This window comes from Mus caroli, chromosome 6, assembly GCF_900094665.2.
Source record: "Mus caroli chromosome 6, CAROLI_EIJ_v1.1, whole genome shotgun sequence".
NCBI classification, from domain to species: Eukaryota; Metazoa; Chordata; class Mammalia; order Rodentia; family Muridae; genus Mus; species Mus caroli.
In genome coordinates this window covers 90,937,044-90,958,721 of record NC_034575.1, presented here as the reverse complement: position 1 = coordinate 90,958,721, position 21,678 = coordinate 90,937,044, and the positions used below count along the sequence as shown (strand labels likewise).

Below are 21,678 nucleotides of genomic sequence, written 5' to 3'. Positions count from 1 at the left end.
GAAGAAGAAGAAGAAGAAGAAGAAGAAGAAGAAGAAGAAGAAGAAGAAGAAGAAGAAGAAGAAGAAGAAGAAGAAGAAGAAGAAGAAGAAGAAGAAGTGGTGTTACTGAAGTTCTAGGCTAGAACAGGGACCTAGCAGCTGAGCAGCAAGACTGCTGAAGTCATGCAGGAGCCTATGGGAGGGATGCTAGAGGTGTGCAGACCCCTGTGTGTGTGTGAGAGAGAGAGAGAGAGAGAGAGAGAGAGAGAGAGAGAGAGAGAGAGAGAGAGCTCATCTCTGTTTAATAGTAACTGCACAGTGGGAAGAGGAAGAGGGAGCTAGGGCAGAACCAGGTGGTGTTAAAGGGAAAAATCCTCCCCTTTAATTTAGTCAGTATTTTGGAACCTAAATGATACAAAGAAAACAGTAATGCCATTGTACCAACGAGCTTAAGCTTCCTACCAGCAATACTGCTGCTCTCTTTATGAATGCCCATAGTCCGTTCCTTCCCTACCTCTACCTGCACGGCCACTCTCCCAGTTTAAGGCACTGCTAAGGCTTGTTCTATTTTTATGACTTGTACTTGAGTGCTTAAATGTTGTTTGCCATGTTTCCAAACTTCATATAAATGGCATGCTATTTATTTTAATATTCTTTTATTGTTGAGCTTGACTGTAAAATGGGTTTTAGGCTAGATGAGTTTGCACAACTGTAGGCTAACACGTGTTTTGGCCCCATTTATGGGAGGCTAGGCTAAAATTATGATATTTGGTAGCTTAAGTGCATTTTGACTTAGAAGTTTTTAACTTAACATGAGTTTACTGGGATCTAATTGCATTGTAAGTCAAGAAGCATGCAGGCATGTGTGTGTCTGTGTGTGCATACTTGTCTATGTATGTGTGTGGAGGGATTCATATGATCACGTGTGTGTCTGTGTTTGTGTGTATATATATTTGCATTGTATGAGAGCAAGTATATGTTTGTATGCCTACATGTGTTTGTGTGTATGCGTGTAAGTGCATGTGTTGCCTGAGTATACCTCTGTGTGCACACATATGTGTGCATGTGTCTGTTCGTGTGTATATTGCATGTGCATACATGTGTGTAGTATTTACATATATTATCCCATAGTTTTTCAATATACAAATATACATTGTGTCCTTTTGCCAGAAATTTGGTCACTTCTGATTTCTCTCAATACAAGCATTCCTGCAGTGAGCAGTCCTACATCTGAATAAGACTTGCTCTGGACTAACCCACCACTGAAACCCTCAGGTTATATCACACAGGCCTCTTTACCATAGATAGATGCTGCCGAGCCATGCCTCCTGAAGTCAGAAACATTTATGTTCACGCCAAGAGTTTGTCTCTGTCACATCATAGCATGTCTCATCACCACTGCCAGCACCTTGTAACTGTCTGTGAAGTGATGTTTGTTATAGGGCCAAATATATATGTTCATGATTATGACTCTGGTTAATCATTATTTTGTATGTTAGTGGTATTTACATCTACTCATGACTCTTATACCTGTGAACTGTGCATCCGGGGTTTCAACCAACCACAGGTAGAATGATAGCTTGAGGGTGGTGGAGCTCAGGGAAGGGGTCTCTCTGGGAGGGGTTGAAGGGGGGAAAGGGAAAGCGATGGAATCCAATTCAAAATATTGTTTTTTAAAGAAGAGAAAAATATTGGGGGAAATAGTGTCTGGGGCAGGAGACATAACTGTACCAGTAGGGTGCTTATCTTATGAGCATGAAGACGTGAATTTCATGCCCAGAACCCTCCTAAACAAGAAGTTGAGCTGTGGTGGTGCATACTTACAAGTCCAGTGATAGGGAAACAGAGAAAAGAGTCCCTGAAGTTCACCAGCTAGCCAACCTAGCTCCCTTGGCAGGCTCTGGGTCAGTGAGTTAAAGATAGAGCAATGTGCTACCCAGAGTTGTCCTTTAGCTTCTGAGCACATGGACATACACACCTCAGTCTGCACGGATGCATCCACCCACATCCACACACAGTGCCATGCACAACGTATCTGTACTTAAGGTGTACAGATTCTTTCGTATTATTATTCTCTAAAACATACGGTTTTTGTTTTGTTGTTGTTGTTGTTGTTGTTGTTTTTGTTTTTTGTTTTTTGTTGTTTTTTTTGTTGTTGTTTTTGTTTTTTGTTTTTTGAGACAGGATTTCTCTGTGTAGCCCTGGCTGTTCTGGAACTCACTCTGTAGACCAGGCTGGCCTTGAACTCAGAAATCCACCTCCCAAGTGCTGGGATTAAAGGCGTGTGCCACCACGCCCGGCTAAAACATATGTTTTTAATGGATACTTATGTATAGATTATCTGAAGATGATTTAAAGATGGAGGGGTGATGTTCATAGGTTATTACAAACACTGTGCCACTTTATGAAAGACACTTAATCATCCATGGACTTGCCATGTGTAGAGGTGCTAAAACTAACCCCTATGATACTGAGGGACAATTGTGTGTGCATATGTGCATATGTGCATCTGTGCGTGTGCGTGTGTGAAAGAGAAAGGGGAGGGAGAAATTTCAGAAATGTATTTTATTCCTAGACTACCACACATTTTGAAACTTAGTATCTGGAATCCTCAAGGCAGAACGGTGTCTAGAGTGAACTAGACCTTATAGATTGGCACTGAACTTTGTGACAGGGCAGTAAAGAAGTGAAGGATTTATCATTTATGAACCTGTAACCTAGGAGAGAAACCATTCAGTTCACTGTATCTCAGTGGCCTCATCTGGGGAATGTAGGAAATGATGTTAATTGTTCCCAAGATAGAGCCCACCACTTTCTTTTCATATGGTTATTTTTAGCTCACTTCAGTGGAAATGTCTATGAAGGAGCTACAAGCATCCATGTGCACAGCAAATGTTGGGGTCCTTTGGTCTGAAAAACTGAGAAGCCAGAAAAAGAAATGAACCATCTTTGGAAAGAACAGGGAAATACTCAGCTTCACTGAAAGTTCTAGAAAGCTGTTGCCTGTGACACAGTCCAGAGCAGCTCTGATTTATCTCAAGACTTAGTGTGACCAAACCAGCGACTCCTAGACCCTGTCCGGGCATCACTGACAACTTGTAGGTGCTTTTTTTTCTTCCATGAAATTCTCCAATTAGGTCTCAGTGTGTGTGTTTCATTTTTTTAGCCCTGTGAACCCTTTTTGTTTGTGGGAAATGTATTGTTTTAGGTCTGAATTATTCTCTTCTGGATATGTCCTCATGATGTTATTTATTGGGTATGCCCCTAAATTTCTTTTATAACAATCTTTGGCCATTTTAATCAGATTAGTAGAAAATATCAATCAGAAGATTTGTACTTTGCCCTGAAATTCAGTTACTAGATCTTTATTTATTTATTTATTTAGCACCACTTCTGGTTCTTAGATTCAAGGTGTCTGAGTTTCCACTCTGTTGTGGAGACACTGAACTTCACAATAGGGAAAAGTTCTTTGTCTCCCAGGATCTGTCTAGAAACCTAACATGAGGACAGGAACTTGAATACCCACAAAAATATTCCCCTTTCAGGACTCTAGGATTCAACTGGAAGGCAAAAGGCTAAGCTTTAACAATCCTGGCAACTTCCCGCCTCACTCTGTCTAGCAGCGAGATTTCACCAAATGGTCCTTGCCATGGGGGAGAGAAAATATTCCTTCAACAATAGCCACCAATGTTAAAATGCTGAGCTGCAATTACAGCTCAAGGAGATGCCCAGCTGGAAATATTTGAAAGAATTTTGATACCCAGTGGAAAACTCTGGAAAGGTTCTGAGGTTAAAGGTCACGTGTGTAGCCTTAAAAACTATGCGTGACAGAGTTGTTTTTCCATCAACACATGGCAGGTGAGTCGTGGACATTACATCTGCCTCCTCAGGGAGCTGACAAAATGTCAGGACTCTATGCCCAGCTTAGCCTAGCCATCACTCACTTTCAGAGTTGTACAAACAGTTTCAAGTCTCCCAGCCCTTCCTTTCCATTCAGGCTGTTTTTGAAGTTAAACAAAGTCATTGACCATCACAAAGAAAATATTCAAAGCATTGTATGGGAAGAGGGGTGTGCAAAATGCGACCGTTTACTTTGCTATGTTTGGACTACAAACAAATATTCACACCTGTGGTAGGCCTCTGACCTAGCAAACTATTTGAGACAAACACGATTTCATACTTTTCATAACTGCGAGTCTATTGCCAAGACGAAAGAATTAAAGCACCAAGAAGAGAAAGTGAAGCAGTCGGTGGGTCCTAAACCGCAGGGAGTAACTTGCCAAACTGGTTGAACTCTGCCACTGCTCTGTGGAAGCATTTCATGTCTAGATTCTCCAATCTTGCTTGGAAAGAAGGTGGGAGGATCTCTAAAGTAGCATTAAGAGCATCAATAGTCTCAAGGGAGACCAGAGAGAGAGGTGGTAAATACTCTTCCCACAGTGTTCAGGCCAAGTGTGACAAGCTGAACCAAGCAAGCATCAAGATCAGGAAAACCAGAGTAAACAGTGTGGCCTAAAGAAGCCACACGATGGGTTTCCTTGCTGTTAATGGCAGTCAACCCAGTGGCATAATAACTCCATAGTACCCAAATATTGATTGGGTTGCCAACACCCACTTCAGAGGTGGCTGGCTGACTACATAGAGACAGCACCTGTCAACAAACAAAGGAGTCCTTCGAGGCTTCACTCCTTCAGCTAAGTGCATCTTCTCAAAAGAGCTTCAAAGGCAATTACCTGGCTATTTTTAGAGCCATTCGGGATACCATCTCCTTGACGTTTCTCTCGAAGATCTGTGCAGAGTTATTTACTGAACTTTAATTTCCTGGAATTCAGGGTTGGCTTAGGGACTAAGTTATTTGCTCACTGTTGCCAACTGGTAGCCAGACACAGTGGCAGACGAGGACCCACAAGGCTCCGCCCTCATGTGATAACTGAATTTGTTGGGTGGTCCCTGTCTTCTCATAGCTCCTTTGCCCACAGATTCCCCTGGGAGGTCCAGAGGCAAATGTATTATTTGGTGGATGTAGAGAAAAAAAAATATGTCAAAGCTATTTTCCTAGATGAAGCTTGATACATTTGTGGGTGTAGCCAAGTTGCCTCCTGATTAAATACTGGAACAATTAAAGCAGGAGACAAGGGGTTCCAAGGAAGCCAAGCACTTAAGGACAATTGCACAACGAGGTTCATTTTATTATTCCAGCTCCTTTGATAACAGAGTTACAGGTTCCCGGGTCAGCAGAGTGGTTGTTGCCCGGACAGCATGTTCAACGTTCTATAAAGCACAACAATGTTATTTGTCTTTAGAAAACCATCTGGGGTATGGGAACATCATTTACCTTAACTGTTCTCTAGAAATTGAGGAAGGTCGCAGGCATTGCTGTGTCCCTTCTCACATTTGTTGCCATTCCAATTTCCATTCTTCAAAATATCAACATGGGGTGTTCTCATGCCCAGGTCACGAATTCATCATATCCTTGCATAACCTTACTTCAAACCCTAACACATTGGTATTAAACTTTCAAATGAAAATTAGGCCTGTGGGTGTTTCCTTCTTCCTGTCGACAAGGGGAAGACCTACCAGACACAAAGCCACTTTGTGGCCTGTCCCAAGCAATGTGTGCTTGAGACTGTATCAGCATTTGTCAACTATGGAGTGTCTGCTAGAGAAGGGATGAGGCCCGAATGATAGCAAATGTACCAGGGATTCTAGTCTGAAGAAGGGTTACCTTCCATCAGGGTGAGAAATCATGTACTGCTGACTTTTACCCTTAAGGAGAGCTGTGGAGTTACGTTCAATTGCTTGTTGGGGGTTGATTCAGAGTTTTGTACCTGCTGGGCAAATGTTCTACTGCCATGCTTTGCCCCATCCTAGCTACCAAAGTTCTGAAGGGGAGGCTAGCAGAGAATGCAGTAGATTCAGTACCATTCCTCAGGCTTGGTGTTGTGGGCCAGGAAATAGTTACTGGATGTTTTCTTTAAGATGTTGACTGTCTTTGACCTCTATTTACTAGGAATAGACATACATACATACATACATACATACACACACACACACACACACACACACACATGTTATGACCATCAAAATGTCTCTAAACAGGGTCAAATGCCCCCCCAATATAACCCCAAATTGAGAAGCATTTATGCTAGTTAAATTTTGTATCAACTTGACAGAAATTAGAATCATCCAAAAAAGAGGGAACCTTAATTGAGAAAATGTCTCCATCAGATTACCTGTAAGTAAGTCTTTAGGGCATTTTTTTTGATTGATGATTACTATGGGAGAGCCCAGTCCATTGTGGGAGCTGCCATCCTTGGGCAGGTGGTCCTCTGTGGTGTAAGAAAGCAGGGGAGGGGCAAACCATGGGGAGTCATCCACTAGGTAGCATTCTGTCGTCTCTGCTTCAGCTCTTGCCTTCAGTCTCTGCCCTTATTTCCCTCAGTGATCATCTGTGATCCGGACATGTAACCCAAATGAACCCTTCCTTCTCCAAGGTCCTAGTGGCTCTGGTATTTTTATCACAGCAATAGAAAGCAAGGTGACACAGTACTGGTCTAAACATTCTTTCTCAGAGGGACCATGGACAGATTGCATCAGAGTCACCTGGGTGCGTGGTACAGATAGTGTTCCATTGGCTTCCTCTAGCCGTGGTCAAAGCAATCAGAAGTTGGATCCAGGAGGCTGGTTCTCATTAAGCTCCCCAACAATTCTTGTGAGCACAGAGCTGTTAAGACAGTGTCCGAGATTTGCCTGTTGGGTAAAGTTACAGAGTGCAGGTAACACTGTGAAGGAGGCTTGGGATGCGTGTGCTCCAATAGATTTGATTCAGAACTGGATTCCCTATATTGACTTTTGTTTCTTGTTACATTGCACCACGGAAGGCGATCCATGTTCAGCTGCATACGAACCATTTAAGAAACGTAAGAATCATAGATAACAAAGGTCTACCTAGAGAGTGTACTTGTTGGACAGAATATGGTCTAGTTTCCAAGACAGCAAAGCACGAACCTGGACTAGAGCTTGGATGTACTCACAGTATTTAATGAAATTTACGTTCCTGAGCTCCACCACTATTCACGGATACTAAGTAACATTGAGATGAGAACCACATGCCTTCATTAGTGTGTAGAGAGGGGTGCATGTTCAGGAGTGTGTGCGTGGATACAGAGGCCAGAGGACAATGTCTGCATCATTCCCCAGGCATTGTCCATCTTGTTTTTTAATATAAGCTCTCTCACTGGTCCAAAACTCTCTAAGTAGGGTAGGCTGACTGGGAAGCAATCTTTCAGGTCCTCTTCAGTTTGCCTCCCCAACACTAGGGTTTCAGACATGAGTTATCCTACATGACTTTTTTTTAAGAGCATGATTTCTGGGAATCAAAGTTAGGCACCCATGCTTACACAACAAGCACTTTGCTGATTAAGCTATCTGCCTAGCCTTGTACCTTCACTTTTATCAAACTCATAACCACACACAAATGCATTTACATTCATATACACACCCCTAAAATCCATCATGGAGGGTCTCAGACTCTCAGAATGAAATGATTCCCCAAATCAAGGGAAAGGGATGAGAAGGTATAGCTGTGGCCAAACAAGAACACATCTGTTTCTACTTACACATCTGTTCTTCACACAGGGGCAGGGGTAGAAGCTATTTCTTGTGTCTGTGTGGAAAGCAGCCAGCCTCGCCAGAACTTCACTCATCACCTTGGGCATCCTATCCTGAGACACGGAGTCAGGTGTGTCGGGGCTTGAATAATGCACACAACCCACTCCTGGGTTTCTTCACCCAGTTTTTTGCATTTAGGGAAAAAACATTTCACTCCCAATTCTGTTCAAACATGGATAATATTTTTTAAAAAAAACAACAAACAACTTTAAACTTTAAACTTCCTAACTCTAAAGAAACTGTTAATTTTCCCAAACAAGCATCTAGAAAAATAGAAAGATGCCCACAGGTATCTTTGAGATAGAGCTGGCCAGCCAGGTTACAGGACTTCTATTCTTATTAGAGCATTTTCATATTTGTTTTTTTTTTAAACAGTAAGCTGATGAGTTAAAGAAAGCAGGTCTCAAAACAACCCCCAGGAAGCCCATCTTCTGAGAGACCATTTGCTGCCCTTCAGAATTTAACTATCACCCAAACACCCAGACACAGGAGCTTAATGTCCAGCTATTAGGCAGTGGTGAAAATTTGAACATGTAATGCTTAGAGCAGGGCCTTCTGTTCCCTGGGATGTGGCCTTGAAGGAGAAACCCTGGCCTTTTGGTCTCTTTCATGTCCCAGTCATGAGGTGGACAGTTTTCTCTGCCTCACATACCTGTTGAGATAGCCTTCAGTCCCCACTAGACACATAAAATAATAGACTTGCCTGATCTTGAATAGAGGTCCCCAGAACTGTGAGCCAGCATAAACCTCTTCTCTTTATAAGTGGGTGTTCTTGAGTATTTGTTACAGTAACAGAGAACTGACCCAGTGTTTCTCTTTACCATGCATTGACAGCATGTCGCTCAGAAGCCCAATGTAATGACTATGGAGACAGCCAGGGAAGGTATCGAGGCCATTGCAAGCCTGGGATTACTCTGGGCAGTCTCTCTTCTCCACCTGGCCCAGCTCCTCCCAGGGACAAGCCTACTTTTCCATTGCAAATCCACTGTACTTGGGCCGGTCACACCTGCAACAATAAACTCTAAGGTTACATTTTCCAAGCCACCTGTTTCCCTCTTTCCCTCCTACTTTGTGCCACCCACACCCATTGTTACCTCTTGAGAGACAGGTTGATAAGTGGACCAGACCTTCTTATTCTTCAGAAGTGATGTTCTGTGGGCAAAGGACAGTACTAGAACCATGTATGGTCTCAGCTTCAGTTTCCCATGGCAATGGAGCTGTGTTCTCACATGAATAAAATTATCCCCACTTATCCCATTAAGGTGGCTTCTCCTTTCTTTAGGATTTTAGCTAGGTATAGTAGCTAGAAATAGCTAGTTATACCCGTAATCCTACCACTCAGTAGGCAAAGATAGGAGAGTAGTGAGTTCAAGGCCCGTCTTTGATAAGTTGCAAGGCCTTGTCTCAAAAAAAAAAAAATCTTAATTGTACCTCTGTCTTTCTTACTACATTTCCTCTCTAGTAGGAATTTTGATTCTCTATGTAAAAATTGCTATCTTTTTGTGTGTTGTTGAGGACGGGCTGGTGAGGCGGCTGAGAAGGTAAAGGTACTTAGACCAAACAAAAGAAGCAACCTCAGTCATGTCAAGATCAGCTGCTGTCTAATGAACATATACTGTGCACAAGGCAATTGCCTATGTCAGTGGTTCTCAGCCTTCCTAATGCTACGACCCTTTAATACAGTTTAATACAGTGGTGACCCCCAACCATAGAACTACTTTTTGGCTACTTAATAGCTATAATTTTATAAATCATAATGTAAATGCTTTTAGAGACAGAAGTTTGTCAAGGAGGTTGTGACCCACAGGTTGAGAACTGCTATCATATGTGATAGTACGTCATATTTAAATCTCTTCCTATCTCACTCTAGTGAAATAACTCAGGCCTATGCCTAAGCCTGTACTCTGTGTACAGAAAGACTCTCTCACACAACACATATTAAGTGCATATAGCTTACCGTATCATCCTCAAAGATGTACTAAAGAGTGGAAAGATGCATAGATTCAAAAACAATTTCAATATAAAAAATAAACATTCAAATATATTCACTGTAACATCATTTATGTTAGCAAAAAAATCTTCTAAATGACCAATAAGTCAAGACTACTTGGATAAATTATGCTGCATTTATGCCTGCAATACCACAAAACTGTTAAAAAACTAGGTAGGCCATACATTCCTATAGCCTTCTGTGTCCCTTACATTCATACCATACATACAGGCCTCCCCAGTTACTGATACCCCCCAACCAGAGTGACCTGAGCCTATGGTGATACATCATCACTCAAAGTCCTCAGTGTCACTAGGATCCATTCTCGGTGATGGGTCCCTTGGATACAGGCGGTTTCCTAAAAAGAATGACAATATAAATAATTTTTAGATTTTCACAAATAGATTAATGAGATGTTCTGAGTAATTAATGGGAACCAGAGTGTTGAGGGTACCACCTCTACCCTCCGTAGTCTCTTTGGGATTGATAGATGAAGAAGCTAAATCTTTAAAAGGAAGAACATGGGTTTGACTCACTATGGCAATGTTTGTTCTGTGTGTTTCCCTCCCTACCTGTGGGTTTCTTGGGAAGCTGAAACCAGCCACCTCTCCTTTACTTAGTACCTGTCCTTTAACCTTATCTCTGGCTCAAAAGAGGATTTGTGTAGAGAGGTGGTTACAGAAACTGGGGAGACAGAACATAAAAAAGGCAAGGGCCAAGGTCTCCGGGTAATTCCCCCAAGACAAACATCATTGTGAGGGGCAAGCCTGCCTCTCTATGTTGCCAGGCTGTCTAGATTCTCAACACAGCCACCTTCCCCCCCACCCCCAGGTGGAGCAACAAGGAGAGTGGAACAGAAGTCCTAAATTCAGGATTCTGAAGAGCAAGATGGACATCCTTGTTATCCTATATCCCCAAGATCTCACAGATCACCTGGTCTTTAGTCAGTAGCCAATGAATGTGTGAATGAATGAGAGGAGAAAGAAAAGCGGGAGGCTAGGAGCTATCAGAAGGAGGGGGACCTCGAGTGGACACTGTCTGTCTCTGACCCTCAGCATCACTGTCAACAGACTTCCTGCCGGGCACAGTAGCTGCACACCTGTGATCCCCAGGACTCCAGAAGCTGAGGAAGAAGATCATGTGTTCAAGGCCAGCCTGGTCTAATGGAAATTAAGAAATAGAAAATTTTATTCCCTATGTATATTTATGTAGAATATTATGTAGGGAATATTATGTAGAATGAGGAGGCACTAGGGAGATGGTGGGTAAGGGCATAACATCTCTGCAAGAAGGGTGCTCCTGTTCAGTTGACTCTTGCGTTACAGGAGGAATACAGTTAACAATCATGTTGCCCAAACTTCAAAACTGCTAAGAGTTCATTTCAGATATTCTTACCAGGAAAAATGTCAATGTTTGAAAAGATAGATAAACTCTGTTTAAATGTGTAAGGAAAATAAACCATGGGATCACTCACTCAAGGTCTTAACTCAGTGCCCACAAAAATGGCACCGTCCTAAGTCTTTATTCTTATCTCTCTATGTCCACTTTCCTGCCAGTGGTAATAACTACAGGAACTCCTCAATAGCTACATTCTAAATGTCTGTCCTTATACCCACAGATAAGTGTAGCCCTTACCACTCATCAAAGAATCCTCTCTTTGAACAGATGGAGACCTTTAAGGAAACATCAACCAACCCAAATGCAGAGTGGTTAAGCCTAGTCCCAAAGAATACATCTACAATACAATAAGAGCTAGTGGAAATATTGAAAAAGCTAGATCAGATTTGTTTGTTTGGTTGGTTTTATTTCCTTAAGGAGAATTAAACACAACAGAGCTGCTGGATGTTGTATTCAAGCCAAGCAGTGTGCTAACTTCCTAATTTTTTATTCTCTTATCTCCTTTCTTCCCTCCCCCATTCCTTCTTCCCTCTCTCCCTTCCCCCTCCCTCTCTCCCTCCCTCCTACTCTCCCTCTTTTATATGGCCGAACACCAACCTGGTATGTTTATGCCTTTCCCCAGAGGTTATTACCCACTGGGATACTCCTTCCCACTCATAGGTCTGTTGTATAAAGACTATTTTCCATCATTTTTATTTATCTTCTAATTTATCCTAATTATAATTGTTAATGTTTTGTTATTTGACTTTCATAATATCTGTTCAGTATTGGCAGTTTCAAAAGATTTATGCCAATTTTCTTAAGAATAACTCTTACCTAAATAAAAAGAAAAGAAAAGATAGATTAGTTAATTAGTTTAATTACTCTGCATTGTGTTTGTAAGCCACAACTTGGTAGGTACTCCTTAAAGATATAGAACTCTAAATTATTGATTTAGGATAAATACTGTTTGGGCTCTGAAAGTGATCACACTTTCTCTTGTGCTTATCTTTTGGCTTCTTCCCTAAGGTGCCTTCCCAGAGAGAGTTACATTCTGTTTATTCCTGATTCCATATCCTTCCCTTACGTCCCAGGCGCTCTCCATCTCCTCTTTTCCTCAAAGTGACTGGCAGCTCAAAATAAAAGAAAGTTCCCATGCCTACTAGTTAAGATGCCCTTATCCGGAGCCAGGCAGATGGCTTGGTGGGTGAGGGTGTTTGCCGTGAAACATGAGGAAGTTCTTAGAAAGAGTGGGTCTGAATCTGCTCTCTCTCTCCATCTCCCTGATCCCCACAGAAGTTCTTAGAACTGAGAGTCTGCTCCAGCATTTACAAAGCATGCACATAACTATGTTAAAGTGTAGGAAATGTAATAGCTGTGTATCTGGAAGCCACGCTGCTGGAAACAGTGAAGGAGGTCTCTATTTTTCAGTTTCTGCAAATAGCGAAAGAACGAAGAACAGTCAAAGGCTTTGGCCCCTCATGGAAAATATTTTACTTTCCATTTTTAAAAACCTGGGATTGTGTTTTAAGGCCTAGAAGATCTCAGTGCTTGGGTCTTTTGGGCTCAGGGAGAGACACCTGGCCCTATATTTTTTACACAGGGAGGTAACTTTGAAAACAAAAAGTCACACCACCTGCTGATTTCTTTATTGAGAAACCACAGAATTATGTAAGTCGGAATCACAAACAATCTGGATGTGAACTGAGAAGGCAGAGGAGGGACGAGTTTAATCAGGTTTACGGGCATTCTGAGACCTGTAACCACACAGCAAGCACAGGTGAGAGAATCTGCAGTTATGTAGCCCTGGCATGCCGAGGCCAGCCGCAGGGTAAACCTGAGTTGCCGTGATTGTTTTATACAGCTCAGCATGACGGAGCCGAAGGGCCATGCACCAGGAAGACGGCCCTGAAAATACTTTGATCGCTCGGCAATTTCACTTACAGGAAATGATTCCGGATCATTAATTTTGTGACTGTATTGCAGAGAGAATTATAGAAAACAATAACATATTGGGGTTAATGATATAATGATAGGAGCCGTTTCATTGATAAGGAAAGCAGGTGTACAAACATCAATGTGCCAAGCTGACTGTGAGGACTATATATTCATTGTAAGGATCTTGGTTGGCATCAGAACTTCTTCCCTGTAGAACTGGGGTCTTGAGAAACCTTTTTAGAGAGGAGAGACTGTTTCTGTAGGCCACACTGGCTGTTGTAAGTGATTAATCTCTTCTTGTAGCATGAAAACACCCATAGACTAAGATAGAAATGAATGAGCATAGTTTTGTGCCAATAAAACTTTATTTATAATTCCAAATCGTGTGTCAGAATTGGTCCATAGGCTGTAATTTGCTTACTCCTGCTTTAGGCCGTGCACTCTCTATCTGGATTATCCATAGATCCCTCATTTTGCATCACATCCTTATGGGTGAGAATTGTTTGCCTTTTCCATGGAATGGATTTGTGTTGAATGTTTTGAACTTATGACTTGGTTTAGGAAATATTTTTGCTATAAAAATATCATAGTAAGATTGCATCTTCCTAAGCATGCCTTTAATCCCAGCACTCGGGAGGCAAAGGCAGGCGGATTTCTGAGTTAGAGACCAGCCTGGTCTACAAAGTGAGTTTCAGGATAGCCAGGGCTACACAGAGAAACCCTGTCTCGGAAAAACAAAACACCAAAAAAAAAAAAAAAAAAAGATTATGTCTTCCTTCCTAACACCCTTGAGAGGTTTTCATGACTTTGCTCTATGCTAAGTTCAACTTGTGTCTCTTCTTTGAGTCTCATCTCTCAGCAAATGTCTCCAAGCACAGATAACTTTCATCCTTCATTCATTTAGGAGAGTCCTCACTCCCCCCCCCCACACTTTTTTCTTCCAAACATCCTGGATAATCAAAGGTGTGTGTATCTTTGTAATGTACATTACAGCAGCAAATAGCTACTAGTAGGTGTCAGTAAATACCAACCCAATGAAACCTAAGTGAAGGCAGGACAGAGGGAGGAGAACAGAAATGGGGTGAAGAGGAAGAGAGGGATAAATCAAGCTTCCTTGAGTCAAGGTGTATACCCAATCAATATTGCTGATTCTTTTGGGAGCAGATTTATACTCAAGAGAATTCCGAGACCATGTTTTGTCTAAAAGATTCATCAACCAGGAAAGAGAAGGAAGAGATGGCTGAGTGGTTAAGGGCATGCACTTCTCTTTCAGAGGACATGAGTTTAGCTCCTAGCACCCACGTCAGGCTCGTCCATGTCAGGCCTATAATCTCAGCTGCAGGGGATCTGATGCTCTCTCTGGCCTCCAAGGGTACTGCACTCAAGTGCACAAACTAACCACCCCCCACAACACACACACAGACACACACACACACACACACACACACACCGACACACACACACCGGTATCCCCAGTTAAAGATAAAATAAGTCTTAATTTAAAAAAAAAAAGTAAAGAATACTCATTTGTTCAACACATGTCTATTAAGAAGTATCTTTGTGCCCTGTTTTGGCACAAAATAGGCAAAGCCCCTGTGTTCATGGGGTTACACGATATTGGCAGGGGTGGACAGTATATAAATCAATTAAAATCGAATAAAATGTCAGGTGGTTAGCTTCTATCCTCAACATCAATTTGCCATTGGATTGTCCTAACAGTCGTTTGTTTGTTTTGGTTGAGACAGGGTCTTATCTAGCATTGGCTGGCCTCGAACTAACTTTGTAGGCAAAGGTGACTTTGAACTTCTGATCCTCCTGCCTTTACATCCTGGGTGATAGGATTACAGGCATATCCTAACACACCCGGTTTTATATGGGGCTGAAGACTGAACCTGGGGTTTCATGTCTGCTAGGAAAGCACTCCGTCTGGATCACATCCCCAGCCCATTCCAGTAATCCTTCGCTAAAGAAACAATCTGTCCCTGCCTAATCCAATTTCTACCCATGGGACAGATGTACATAGTGATCTCAGGGCAAAGTCAGGGGCAAGCAGCAGTCAAATCTGAGCTGTATTTCAGGTCCTGTGAGATGGTCAGGGATCCCAGAGACACTACAGTCTAGTGGTTTGAATATCTCCAGGATGGTCCCTGGCAGAGAACTGGGAAATGCTTGTGGCGGCTTCAGCAACCAAGCCAGGATGGTACTCTGGATGTTTATACCTTCTTGAGCCACATCAGTAACAACATAAAACATGGCCGGTGCCCTTGGCAGTGACAGTCCTGTGGCATCTGCCTTTTCTCTCTCTAGGCAGGTCCCAGGCTCACCCACCAGCCCAGGTTCCTGGGCTGTAAACAGCTGCCAGCGCAGAGAAGCAACCAGGGATGTTTGCTGGCGGCAGTAGCTGAACCAGCCCTAACTTGTCCAGACAGTACATCTCTTTTGGAGATTCCCCAGGGAAAGTTAACCAGTTCATACCAGGCCAGCAGAGGAGACCTCAAGAACAGCCCTCAGAACCCTCCCTAAGGCAACAGCAGCATGCCTTGGGAGCCACTTCTAGGAACTGAGAATTCTTTTGGGAATGTATCTGAAGCCTTTGACATATGACGGCAAAAGCTGACTCTGACAGGGAAGAGGTCAATGCAGGTACATCTTCTGCAGAGAAGAAGATGCAATCGAAGAGGACATGCCCTTTTGGGCTAATCATCATATCTTATCCCACCAGGGCAGACCATGGTCAGATTTCAAAGAATTGGTGAGGGCTTACTGTGTGGTAAATGACAGACTTCACAACTGGCGTTTATCTTCTTCTATATTAGCCTTGGAAGTGACCTCCCAACCCCCTTTATGGGCTGGTGATCACACTGGCAGAGCATGAGAGGAAGCTGCATAAAAGGATCACTGTGAGATGGCAGGCATCCTGGGGACTGTCTCAACAGCTGCACCCAAAGCCAGTGGCCCTACTGACCAGCCTCCAAGTGTCTCACATTCTCCCTTCTCACCTCACCTCCACATCTGTAATGTGGTCTGCCCTTCTCTTATAGAAGGTTGTGGTTTCTAATTGGTCTTAATCTGCTTTGTTGCCCACTGGCCCATCCTTCTTACCACTGCAGGGATGTTCTCTCCAAATGAGATTCAACAGTCTGCACACACAGACACACACACACACACACACACACACACACACACACACACATACACACACACATCCTGCACCTCTGGCTTAAAGCCTGTTGCCCATGTAATTGGAGAGGCTCCTCAGTGTGAGTGTAGGTCCTTTGGTTAGCTCTTTGCTCCCAGTGTTCCAGCCTAGTCCCCTCAGTCTTTCTGCTCCCGTCTTACAATCAAACCTCCCTAGGTCTAGCCACACTGTGCGTTTGTAGTGCTCTTTCTTTTGCTACTACTACTACTCCCTTTGCCTCTGACAGGGTTGCATTAGGATCCAGAGCACGGACTCAGGATCTGCCACCGACTCATTTCTATGGCTTGGCTAGCCATTTAAACTCTAGATACCTGGCATTGATCAAGTTATTTATATGCATCTGCAATTATAATTGTTCCTAAGAACTAAATTCAGATACCAGTTTCCCAAACGTCATCCTTCTAAACTTTTAAGATGGATGCCCCCCACACACAAGCTTTCTTAGCACTCTGATAGTACTCTAACTCGGTAGCCACAGTATTGTTTTTTTTTAAATAAGCCATTTCTGTGCCCACCTATAAAAAAAAATACTTTTATTAATTCCTTGAGAATTTTATTCAGTGCATTTTGATCATATTCACCCTCCCAACTTCCTCCCGTCCACCTTTTGAACCATAGGCAAGCTCTTTGAAAGTAGGGCCCACTTCCCAGTGTCCTGTGTTATATGGATACTCAATATAGTGTCTACCAGTAAAAGCAACCCTCTATTTCCATGTGGTCTACATCCATAAAGTCATCCAACCATGAATCAAATACATGTTTTAGAAAAAATAGGAAAGAATATGATCAAATTATATTTCAGAAGGAATATGATCAAATTAAATTTCACGCATCCATGAATATGTCATAGTGAAACCCATTGCTTTGTACAATTGATATGAACTGATAAAATTTGTATCTATGCCAAACATACAAAGACTTTTTCTCTTGCATTACTCCGAAAACAACGGAGGACAACTATTTACATAGCACATACACTGTATCTGGTGTCAAGGGTGGCACAGATAGTGTAAACTACAGAATAGATATATGAAGGCTGTCTGCAAATGCTACAGGTTTTCCCCAAGGGTCCTAGGCGTAGCTCGGTGTTAATGCTTGTGAAGATCTAAGAACAGCCCTCTTCATATTTCCCCTGACTCTAAGAGATAATGAACTCAACTTGGATTACAGTGTCTGTGAGATACCCAGGCAAAGCCATAGGCAATAGTCAAGAAAACAAAGGTCATCAAGACAAGAAGCTAAGCACAAAAAGAAAGGACAACATAACAGAAATCGCTCCTTTTAATAAACCAAACAATAACTGTGAACCACTCATTGGAAAAGCTCTCCCATAAATATCAACAATTCTGCAGGCCCCGTGAAGTCGCACGGAAAACCAATGTAACTTCCCGTGCTCCCCCCCCCTCCCGGGTAAGGAAAACTGGACACATCTGCAGGTTTAGACTCAGCCCCCAGGACAAGCAAGTCTACAGGGCTCACTCCTGGCCGACTCACCTTCTATCATCTACAACAGCCAAGAGTCTCCCTCCTGGTTGCTGGCAGGCAGATCTGTGCGACCAAGACAATGCAAGGCAAAACTAAGGATGGATTTTTTAACAAGCTTTTCTGGTGACTTCTTTTTCAAAGTTGTCTTCATGAGAAAAATATCAAATAAGCCTTCTGAGCATGAGAGAGAGAGAGAGAGAGAGAGAGAGAGAGAGAGAGAGAGAGAGAGATCTTCACACGTGCCCCCAAAGGCCCATTCAAGCTGTAATTAAAATGATGGGAACCAAGGAACTTTATCTTCTCCCCTAATCTAACCTCAGAGCAAAGCAGGCTTGTGTCTCAGACACACCTTATATTTCATTGTGTTAAATCTGTGTGAAAAAGTTCTGTTCCTAAATTAGTTCTGCCAGGTGTTTCTAGAAAATATTTTCCACATGACAGCAGCTCTTGTCACTCTCCTGCTGGAGGATGAAACATGAAAAAAATAGTGTTATATGGCCCTAACTTTGTCTAGGGACTCGTTTGGTTTCCTGTCTCCAGTGACATCATTTAAACATTTGATTTTCTCCAAATGGCCAGTGTGTGCTATAGAACCTATTTGCTACGGGCCTTGGCATGTGGCTGTGGAAATATTAAATCATTCCACATGCGTTTGTGTGTGTGTTTGCTTCTCCAGGTAGGTTTTGGGCTTTACTTGTGAATTGTGAGTCTGCCTCCTCCTCCTCCTCTTCTTCCTCCTCCTCCTCCTCTTCCACCTCTTCCTCCTCCTCCTCTTTACTCTATTTTCCTTAGGAATGCTTTGGTGTGGTGCTCACTGAGAACCAGTCACTCCTAACTGATCAGTTCTCTAATCTCAAAGATACACACTATGACACCATGCGTGTGCTGTACATAGAAGGAAGTGCTTCCGGGTTGCTCTGCCTATAATCCTATCTGTGAGCACCATTGCCCCTTATGATTCGGGAAAACAGGTCAGGGAGCCTGTAGCAGGGCTGGATAGCAGAACCTAGCTCTCTAAGCCCGAGTTCTCTCACACTGCCTGTGGGACTGGCTTCCAATTCTTTCAACTAGCAATTTCTGTGGTGCCGTTGCCTGGCAAGCGTGGAAATTGTGCTCCTCAGCCTGGTGGATCAGGTATTTCTCACAGGAGCCACTCAGTTAGGAGCTCGCTGGAAGGAAGGCCTAGCAAGTGTGCCACAGACTCACAGGCTTTGAATCCCCCGTTCCCTTCCCTTTCTTCACTTCAAGAAAGTCTTGCCTCTATTATCTCTGACTACCACAATATGGGTATCTCACTGCTGCACCCAGTCTGATCGTGTTTTGTAGTAATTTGCTAGCCGTTCCAATATCCTAAACCTAGTCACTCCTCAAAACTGAGTCCACACTCTAGTGATAAACCTAGCTCACACAGCAGAATCACCTTGCTGCACCCTCCATCTCCCACCCACCCTTCCCCCTACTTCACCCCACCCCAACTCCACTTATCAGTTGATAAACACAGTGGATTGCCTCTCTCCTACATTTATTGACAGAATATTAGATGACCTGAAAATCTAGGGATGGCAGGAATCTTCTCCCATGAACACAGAACAGCTACTCTAAGAGCCCCAGCCTCCTGCCTCCACACCAAGGATTCACATTACTTGAACATTGTCTATGTAGTGTTATATGTTTGGATGCAATTGCAAAACCTTGAGTGTGGACAATTGTAAAATTCACTCTGCTTTCTAGAACATTCCCTAACATCCTTTGACATGATACCCAGAGTTAAGCTGCTAGCCTCATGTGACACCATGATCTGGCCTAATGTCAAAACACAGAAACTCTGTTTAAAGGAGAAGAGAGTTTGGATTACAGTCCTTTTATGACTTGGTTTAAGAACTGTTTATAGCTCTAGTATCAAGCGTGTGCCAAATTGTGATGGCTGTGGGCAGCATGGCAGGATGGTAGTATCATTTCTCAGTCCCACCTCCTCAGGGTTGGAAAGATGCTTTGAGCTTTGTTCTTGCATGGGCCTGAAGCAGTGCTATTTTGCAAACTAGTGACTGTTCTGCAAGGATCAACATACTTGTGTCACCTCTAGATCCTGTTCCTTCCCTATTTAAATTTATTGTTTTCCCATTCTGGTATCCTCATCTCTACTGAGCCTGGTGTGCTATATACAAAACAAGCCAGACATGAACGATCTCCCTGGCAGAGCATATTTCTGGCTGAGGGACAAGTTAATACATGGCAAAAGATAGAAGTGAGAATATGGTCCAGGAAGGCTTAAGAACAGAGAAGCTGAAAGAGAAGAGGAGGAGGCACGGAATCATTTCCGTAGGAACATAGTCTCGGCAAAGAGATAATTCTCAATGTCCTTGCCTAGAGCGAATATCCACTGACAGATGTGCATCCAGTCTACTGTGCTCGGCTCAACCTTCCTAGACATAAAGGCATTTAGTTGGCATAGGTCTCTAAATAGTAATTCATAATTGTGTAATTTCATAATGGTAGTTATAGAGTACATCTATGAATATTAACTATATTAATAATATGTCCATGGTATTCTCAATGACACATAAATATAATATTAATAGATAGATGGTCTTTATAATAGCTTGACTTACCAAAGCCTTTATAACAACTGTTTTCCATTCTCTCCACAGTGTTTGATCAAGTACACAAGATGTTCATCACTGCACATATCAGATGGATTTTGCCAGACTATAGATAGCCTCACGGCAGCAATCTGAGCATGTTTCAGAGGACCAGGCTGAGTGACCTAGGATACATACCACAGTAAGTATTTTAAGTGTATGTTTCACTTAACAGTATCTTCAGTTCATGATTGGTTTATTATAGTCCAAAGTCATTATACATCAAGAAGCATTTGCAGTTACATTAACAATGCACTTGATTAATACCCATATATAAAAAAATCATATCAATACATACTGTATAAGTATTGTGCAAATAAGTTTGTATATGCATATTATATTAAGATACAACTGTGTGCATAATAAATCATATAATTTATAATCATCATTGTAGAACCTCTTTGTATAAGGGCTTAACTCTGTACATTCCTTCTGCCATCTGTCTCCTCTTCCCCTGCCACCTTGTGTTGGTCCCCTTCTCCTAAAACAAACAGAGTCCCTGCCCTTGTTTTTATGTCATATATTCTATTATCCTCTCTTGTTCCCCCTGCCCTCACCTTAGCCTTCTTCCTCTCTCTCCATCTCTCTCTCTCTCTCTCTCTCTCTCTCTCTCTCTCTCTCTCTCTCACACACACACACACACACACACACACACACCAAGAGGGAAAAGTTAGTTTGTGTAAGCATTGAGTCTGTTATCTTGAGGCTGACAGGTCTTTTTTCCTAGGCCAAAGTTCCAATATAATGACTCATGTGGCTCATACATACATAACCCAAATGTCAATTCCCAAGATTACCAAAAATAACATTTGGAAGTAGTGTCTGCTGACTGTTGCAGGTAAATCCCTCTAGGGTGTAGGTTAAACACATTCCTGCTCTTTTGGAAGCTCATAGACATTAGTTTATTAAAAGTGACTTCAAATGGAATAGAATCACACATCCACACCTGCTTTGAGAACTGGCCCTGCCAAAGCCGTTGTGAGATCCATTGCTCATGTGAACACCTGGCAAGACTGCTGAGAACAGTCTGGGGCAGCTGTAGGAACTCACCTTGAACCTGTGAGAAATGTAGACCCTTGGGCCCCATGGCAGGTGGGCTGAGTGGGGATCTCTGCACCCACAGATCAGTGCTCTGTACTGCCAGGATTGGAGAACACAGAGCTGGCCTCACTTTTCTGCCCATGCATAAGGAGGTAAGATGGGACCATTCCCATCATATGGGAAGTGAGATCCTGAAGTAGAGTGCTTAGCATCTGTCAAAAGCCAGAATGCCTCAACAATACTCTCTCACATGCCTTTTATTCTCTTCCATTTCTGGTTAAGAATGCAGACTAGAGCTGGGGAAGTCATTCAGTATGCAAAGTGCTTGTTACAGACACACAATGACCTAAATTCAAATC

At 42.7% G+C, this 21,678-nt stretch overlaps 1 long non-coding RNA gene across 1 annotated transcript in view; it reads right to left on the bottom strand.

The window, feature by feature from the left end:
* Nucleotides 1-21,678, bottom strand: part of LOC110295874 — a 68,675-nt gene that overhangs the window by 32,535 nt on the left and 14,462 nt on the right. Inside the window, exon 3 of the long non-coding RNA XR_002378126.2 lies at nucleotides 20,249-20,403. This is a non-coding gene — a long non-coding RNA (uncharacterized LOC110295874). The remainder of the gene's footprint in view (nucleotides 1-20,248; nucleotides 20,404-21,678) is intronic.